Raw genomic sequence first — 8,005 nt, 5'->3', positions numbered from 1 at the left:
CACCTCTCTGCATCTCCCCATCTCAGCAAACACCATCGTGGAATTACCCAGACAGGAAAATATTCTAAGAGTGGGAGGTGGCACTGTTTCCAGTGACCCTGGGGCACAGGTGTACGCCTGTCCTGTCCCAGGCAAACCTGGGCATGTGGCCACTCTGACCACACTCCAGGCCACCCTCAGCTGTCACCGGGACGGACACAACAGTTTCCCAGTCTGCCTCTCGGTTCCCACTCTCACCTCCACACAGGTCATTTCCCGCCTGACAGCAAGAGGAATGCTTTGAAAACTTCAGTAGGATCATGCCATGCTTTCAAGGCCAACTTCTGTGGCTTCCACTCGCCACCCCTGCCCCACACGGGTTCCTGGTGTCTGTCCCACATGTTATAGCCATGCTACCTTTCTCTGAGCTCCTTAGGCAACAAACCTGGAGACTTCGCACATGTTCTCCCTCCTAAAGGCTTTCATTTCTTCTCAGGGCAAGGTCCTTCTCTCCCTCTGGGTTCAGCTCAGAAGTTCCCACCTCACAAGGCCCATCTGCTGACTCCAGGAAATTCCCGCTCTTGCCCAGAATTCGTCATACCTGCCCCGACTGCCACTTCTCTTTATCTGTTCCTTGATTCTCTCCCTCCACCAAATGGTAAAGCAAGAGGCTAACAGTTTTCTAATAGTGCTCTGTGACCTGGGAATGTCACTGGGCTATTTGACTATGATACTAGAACCCATATGGGGACTGTGCTGGCCCCAAAGCTTCTCAGGGCATTGGTGCTTCTAGAACAGCACAGCCTGAGAACTTTCTGTGATGATGGAAGTGTCCTGTACGCACATTGTCCAATATAGTAGCGCCCAGCACTTGAAATGTGGCTGTGTGACTAGGGAACAAAGTTGTACATTTTAATTAGTTTAAGGTTAAGTTTAAGTAGCCAGTGTGGCTAGTGGCTGCAGATTACACAGTGTGGCAGCTTCTATTGCCCTGATCTGAGACACTGACTCCCACAGGAGGCCCTGGGATCTGTCCTTCTGTCCAGCCATGAGTGTTCGTTTGGTGCCTGGTGCATCAGGTCGATTTAGAGCACCCTTCCTAAGCACCGCTCTGCACCTGGCACTGCGCTGGGAGCTGCAGGTGTGCACAGTACAGCCCCACACCCAGAGATCATGTCTGCCACCTGAGCCTCAGTTGCCCCAGCTTCTCAGGACCTGCCTACAGCCAAGGCCAGCTAAGTTCTTCCCACCAACCTTAGTGTCTGCCAATGGTATCAACCTGCCCACATCTTCCCCAGCCTGGGCCTGTGTCAGGAACCCTGGGACAGATGGGCAGGGAGATGTCAGAGCCTGCAGGCCTCCTTTCTGGACCCTTCTCCCCAGGGCAGCAGTACGTTCTAAGCTACGTAAATCTTAACCCAAATCTTGTGAATTCACCGCAGCGGAGATAGAGGGCCTGGCAAATCACATAGCACATCCCAGAGGTTGGCTCAGAAGTGATAGGCAGGCCCATTGGCCAGAATTAGTCACATGACCCCACCCAACTGCAAAGGGGTCTGGGAAACACAGGCACCCATGTGTCCGAGAAGGAGAAAAGGCCAGCACCATTGGTGAGTAGTCAATTCTGCAGCCGAGGCTCACCGCAGGTCTTCTCGTCCCCACATTCAACTCCCAGTGCCTTCGGTGGTTCTTTGTAGGACTCATTTGGAGGTCCCCAGCTGCCCTGGCTTCCATCCTCTGCAGGTGAGTCCCTTCCAGCACAGCAATGGGACCAAGGACAGCCCCTGAGCCACCTACACAGTGGACTTCTGGGGACCCCATGCAACATCTCTGCCCCCAGAGATGCTTTGTTGTGTGTGGAGATCTCCACCCAACCAGGACTTTCTCGGTAGCTGGACTTTGAGACACACAAGGAGTCGATAGGGAGGTGGGCAAGGGCAAGGGGCACCCAGCCAGTGCTGTGAGCTACCAGAAGCCACAGGGTAAAGAGAAGAGATAGAGAACAGGCAGCCAGGGAAGAGGAGGTGAGGTAACGAGAGCACGTCTGACAAACGAAAAGAAAGGAGCGCAGCGCCTCCCTGGTGATCGCGAGGCTTGCCAGGCCATGCTGAACTAGAATTCATGGATAATAGAGGCTTCCTTTTCTCGACAGCCCTGTGAGATTAACTGATTCATTCAATAAACAATTACTGAGTGCCTCCCATGTGCCAGGCAATCTTCTGGGATCTCAGGACATGGCAGTGAACAATAGAGATAAAAATCTGTATTTTATCTTCTTTTGGGGGTGGGAAGAACAGAAAGACAATACCTGTGTCAGCGGAGGATAACTGCTCAGGAAAAAATATTAAATAGGATAAGGAAAGAGAGTGATAAGAGAGGATGCTGTTTCATGCAGGGTGGTCAGTGAAGGTGACAACGGAGTCCATCATAGGGGAGGGGAAGTCCCTTCTTCCACGGTAACGAGAAAGGAAGGAGGAAAAGAAGGTTGGGAAGCCGCTTAATTTGTGGCAGAAACATGCCCAGCGTAAAAGCAAGGTCCGGACAACTCATTTAAATTCTATATTGTTTTAATCAAATAACAAATATTCATCAAACACACCCTATGGAGCCAGATATCTCATGGGTGCTAAGGAGATAAGTATGAGTCAAACATGTGCTACTCTGGAGGATTTCGCTTTGGCATGGGAGAGACGGACCTGGACACAGATCAACACAATGCAGGGTGTTACGAATAATGATACAGGGCGGGTTGTTCAAGCAGCGGTGACGTGGCAGAAGGACCAAGGATGCCATCCTGGGAGCCAAGGCGGCTTCCCAAGGGAGGTGACATTTGAGCTGGGTCTTGAAGAATGAGCAGGCGTTTGCCAGATGGAGGCTTGAGCATGAAAGGAACTGCCATCTACTAGGTGCCTACTGCGTGATACGCTCTCACGTTTAATTCTCAGGAAAATCCATGGTAGGTGTTGTACGACTACTTACTGTGAAGAGGCCCGAGGCTCAGAGAAGTTCAGACACTTGTCAAGGTCATACAAGTGTTAGAGCTGGGTTTCCAGAGATGACTGTGTTTATGCACACGTATGCTTTCCCCAAGATACACATTAGCTGATAGACTCATGTTTGCAAAGGCACCGAGCAGAGCGAGAATGTGACATGCTGGGGCCAGCCAGGCCATGGCTCGTTGCCTATTTGTGTGCGTGAAGGAGACTTGAAGATGGGGCATGTAAGTGCTGGTAGGTTTGGGAGTAGATGGACTGATGAGCTTCCCCCCCACACACTTTATACATTGTAAGAATGTTATCTCATTGTTTTTGACTTCCATTTTTATCTGGTATGAATTCATCTGTAATTCTTATTTTTATTTCCCAAAATATGATGTTTATTTTCTATGGCTGCTTTTAAGATTTTTAAAAAAATTGTTGGTTTTCAGCAGTTGTGGTAGACAGCCTCTGAGATGTTCCCCAGTGATCCCTGCTTCCTGGTATCCCCACCCTGGAGTGGTCCCCTCCCTTTGAGTGTGGGCTGGACTTAATGACTTCTAACATAAGACAGGAAAAGTGATGGAATATCACTTCCCTTACTGAGTTATAAAAAGTTGTGGCTTCCCTCTCAGGTGCTCTGTCATTCCCTTGCTCTGAGGACAGTCAGCTGCCACATTGTCAGTTGTCAGGTGTTCCCAGAGGAAGCAACTGAGGGGCCCAACAACCAGTGAGGAGCTGTGGTCTCCCAATAGGCACATGAGTGAGTTTGGGAACCGATTGTCCCAGTCAAGCCTTCACACCAGTCCACAGCCCCAGCCAACAGCTTGATCGCAGTCTTGGGGGAGACCTTGAGCCAGAGGCACCCAGTTAAGCTGTGCTGGATTGCTGACCCACAAAAGCTGTGAGACAATAAACGTAAGCCATTTGAAGCTGCTAGGTTTGAAGGTAATTCGTTACTTAGCAATAGGTGATGGATGCAACAGCCTTGTGGGCTTTCATTGCCTTGGTGACCTGACCTCACACCCCAAGGTGGGCTCAGATTTCCCACAGGTGCCCAGTGGCTCCTCTCATCCCCAGAATCTAGGAAGACTGCATCTCAAGTGTCAAGGAAATGCAGCTTACCTTGGTATATAAACAGGTTATAATTTTTTTCCCTCCAGAGACACGTCCCTGGAAGAGTCTGGAAGAGGCCCCCATCACTCAGCCTCCCAGTTTCCCTTTCACTGTATCAAATGAGGTCAGGAGTTTTCACAAAGAGTGTTGGTCCAGCTTGTAGATTAATAAACCCTGATTTCTCTCCCCATTGAATAAACACTGTACATCAGAAGGGCTGTGGTGGCAAAGAGTGACTGGGCTTATTTTTGAGGTTCTACAGGGTCCCCAAATTTTAGTTTCATAAAGGGAAAAAACATTCTGATCAGAGCCGTGAAAGTGTGCCTGGGCTGGTCCGCTAGGGTGAGTTTCTTTCTCGTGGATGTAAGCCCAAATAGGATGATTGATAAGGAAGTAATATGAGACTGAGTTTATTAATTTGCAAATACTTGTTAATGCCTATATGCTTCAGTTAGTTAGGAATTCTGTGACAGAAACATTGACTAAGAGTGGCTTAGTCAAATAAAGGATTTGTTTTTTTTTCTACCTAAAAGAGAATCTGGAGGTAGTTGATTGCTGGTCTTGAGTCAATGGCTCAGGGGTGCATGAGGAAGAATCTCTCTGAGTCTGACTTTTCTCATGGTTGTGAAATGGCTGCCACAGCTCCGGACATCACATGTGTGTTCAAGATAGTAATCCCTGTTGCCGAGAAAAAGCTGAGAGAAGTCAGTATCAGCTGTGTCTATTTCCTTTCCCAGAGAGCACAATCTTCCCTAGAAACCAATAGTGTGCTGGTCAATCTTCAATTACTAGCATCCTGGGGGACGAGAGGAAGGAAGAAATTCCTAATGTGTAACAGTTGCCAGTTTCTGTGATATAAATTCCCCTGCCACATCTGACTTCAAGCATGACGTTGCCAGCTGCATATGTGGGAAGAGACGCCAGTAGCACACCATTATAGCACACACACGAGAATTCATCTTTCACACAGTTACAGTAGATGTAAAATCCTTAAAAGCATCGATAATTGTAAACTGTTGTCAAATAATTAGGAAGTAATGAATTGGGAGTATTATCTTTGTTTTTAATATAATTTTAATTGTAAGTTTGTATAACTTAATTGTTTAGTAATGACTGTGTTTAACAACTGACTTGCAAAATTCCTGAACAATGAATGCTCAGCTCTCTTGGTCTGGTCCAAGTTGCCTCCAGGACACCATTGCCAGAAACCGGTCAGCCAACTTCTGCCATGTCTCACTGGCCAGATCAATGTCACATGGCCACCTCAGGCTATACCGGAAGCTGGGAAGCTAAGAAACTATTCTCGTCTCTCTAAGGCAACATGGCAAAGGCGGCTGGGAAGGACAGTAGTCTCAGCTAACCAGCTGATTGGCTGGTGTACCCTGGACCAATTGCCCTAGAAAAAAACTGTGCTCAGCATTTGGAGCACAGCGGTGAGCAAGACAGAATCCATTTCTGTTCTCATGAGGCTTTCATGCAAGAGAGGGATTTTAAACAAGTATGACTGTGATGACTGCCAGGAAGAAGTACTGGGTGCTATGAATGTGTAAAATGGGGAGGGGACCTAGGTTATTGTATTCGTCTTTTATTGTTTCATAAAAAATAACCACAAATGTGGCAGCTAAAAACATGCGTTTCTTAACTCAGTCTCTGTGACTTGGAGTTTGGCACATTTTAGCTGAGTCCTCCTCTCAGGATGCACCAGGCTTCACTTAACATTTCAATAGCCCGCGTCCTCACCTGGAGCCTTGATAGGGATGAAACCACTTCTAATCTCTTTCAGGTTGATGCCAGAATTCATTTCATGGGCCTGCCTGACAAGAGGTCTAGCTTTTTGCTGGCTGTGGGCTGGAGACTGTCCTCAAGTCCTACAGACTATCTGCTAGGTGGGCTTCTCCAATGGCCCCTCCCAGCATGGCAGGTGACTTCTTCAAAGCCTGTAAGTAGAATCTCTCTCTACTCTGTTAAGATGAATTCTTATGTTGTGTAACCTGACCACGGGAGAGACATCCCGTCACCTCTGCCACATTGTATTGGCTAGAAGCTGTCATAGGTTCTGCCTGCCCTCATACCAGAGGAATCTTACAAAGGAGTGACTCACTGGGAGTCATCTTAGGGTGTATCTGCCATGGTTGTACTCTGTGCTGGGTGGCTACAAAGCCTTCCCGGGTGCCCGGGTTTTGTTTTGGTCTCGGGGTGGCACCGACATTCAGGGAGAGCCTCAAAGGGTCAGGAGGAGTTGGCCAGGTACCGGAAGAAAAGTACGTCGGGCAGAGGGCAGCATAGGCAAACGTCTGAAGCCTGGAGTTACTACTTCACTCCCTGAGATTTTATTTTCCTGACCTCTGAGTATATCCCCAAAACACATTGGCACCCTGGCTGGAGAGGGCTAGGGACGCGTCTTACGTTCATACAGGAATTTGGCAAATTGAAGTGGAAGCCAGGCTTGCAGTACAGTGTGTGAGTGTGTGTGTGTTTGTGTGTGCAGGGAGATGGGGATGGGGTCTGCTCCAGTCACTGTCAGGATGCTATCCTTTCACCCATTCACCCTACCAGCATTTCCTGAGTGCCTGCGGGGGGCCTGGTCCTGTTCTGCACATGGAAATGAATCAGAGTCAACCCCTCTGCCTTGTCCTAGAGAGGTCACGCTTCATTGGGGGTTGGGGGGGTCCACTCAGACAGAAAGCTCCAGCTGGTGCTGTAACTGAGGTGGCAATGAATGCCGTGGGCATGCAGAGGACTGCACAAGGGGGCGAGGGAAGGAGGGTGATTTCAGACCTCAACCTGAGCAGCTGTGTGGATGGAGAGGCCATTTACTGAGAAAGAGAAGATTGTGAATGAAGCACTTCGTTTTGGCCCTGGGAGGTTTGAGATGCCTCCTGGGGACATGGGTCTGGCAGTCACCACTGTATGTGGTGCTTAAAGCCTGGAAGGGCATGAGGTTTCTGGGCAAGAGGGTCTGTGGTGAGTAGGAGGACATCTGGCTCCAGCCATGGGCCCCCCTAACAATTCAACCCGTTAGGTTGGGCAGAGAAGGGGGCATCCTGGAGACGCCCCGGTAGCAGCTAGTGAGGTAGAGAAAGCCCAGTGTGGGGTCACATGATGCTGAAAGAGCCAATGTGACGAGGTCAGAGGTTTTAAAGATGATGATGGGTGGTGCTTGGATATATGGGGGTGAAAGGTGGAGAAAGGAGGGCATTTCAGGTGGGGAATAGCAGGACTACAAAAGCTTTGCGGCACGAAGGGTGACAGCTTGGCTCCTGGCTCCTTTTCCATGCGTTAAAGGGACCTCAAGAACTCTACGGTCCTGCTTGAAGAAGCTCCTTCAGGGACGGCCGCATTTGCCTCTAATTCACTCCTAATGCACGTCCTAGAAGCCGGGAAAGTGTTGAATGAATCAAAGATGAACGAAGGAGTGGGACTAAGTGACGCGCTTCTTGGGCCTCAGTTTCTCTTTCTGTACAGCAGGCCAACCCTACAAATTTGACTTCTGGGTTTGGGATGAGCACGGCCTGCGGAGCAGATTCCAAGTGGACATTATACACGGCCTCCGGGATTGGGCGGGACTGGGCCGCAGGCTGGGCAGCTCCTCGGTCCCGCCTCCCAGCGGGACCCGCAGCCCCGCCCCGGCAGCCCCGCCCCACCTCCCTTTGTTTCGCGCAGCCCCGCCCCTTAGCGCAGCTCCCTCCTCATTGGTCAGGGGGCGGGCCCTGGAGCGCCGGGCGCCGCCGGGGGCGGGGCGGAGGGCGCGGGCGGGGCAGATGCGCCTGCGCCGTGCCCGAGTCCGGCCGCAGCGTCGCGCCGGTTGCTTCTCTGAGGAGTGCGAGCCGGAGCCGGAGCCGGAGCCGGAGCCGGAGCCTGAGACTGAGACGGGCTGAGGCGGCGGCGGAGGTGGCCCCGCCCCGGGGCTCCATTGTTGAGGCGGCCTCGGCTCT

Source organism: Hipposideros armiger, unplaced genomic scaffold (genome assembly GCF_001890085.2).
Source record: "Hipposideros armiger isolate ML-2016 unplaced genomic scaffold, ASM189008v1 scaffold_677, whole genome shotgun sequence".
NCBI lineage: Eukaryota > Metazoa > Chordata > Mammalia > Chiroptera > Hipposideridae > Hipposideros > Hipposideros armiger.
The sequence above is the reverse complement of the archived record's forward strand: the minus strand, read 5'-3'. Positions refer to the sequence as shown.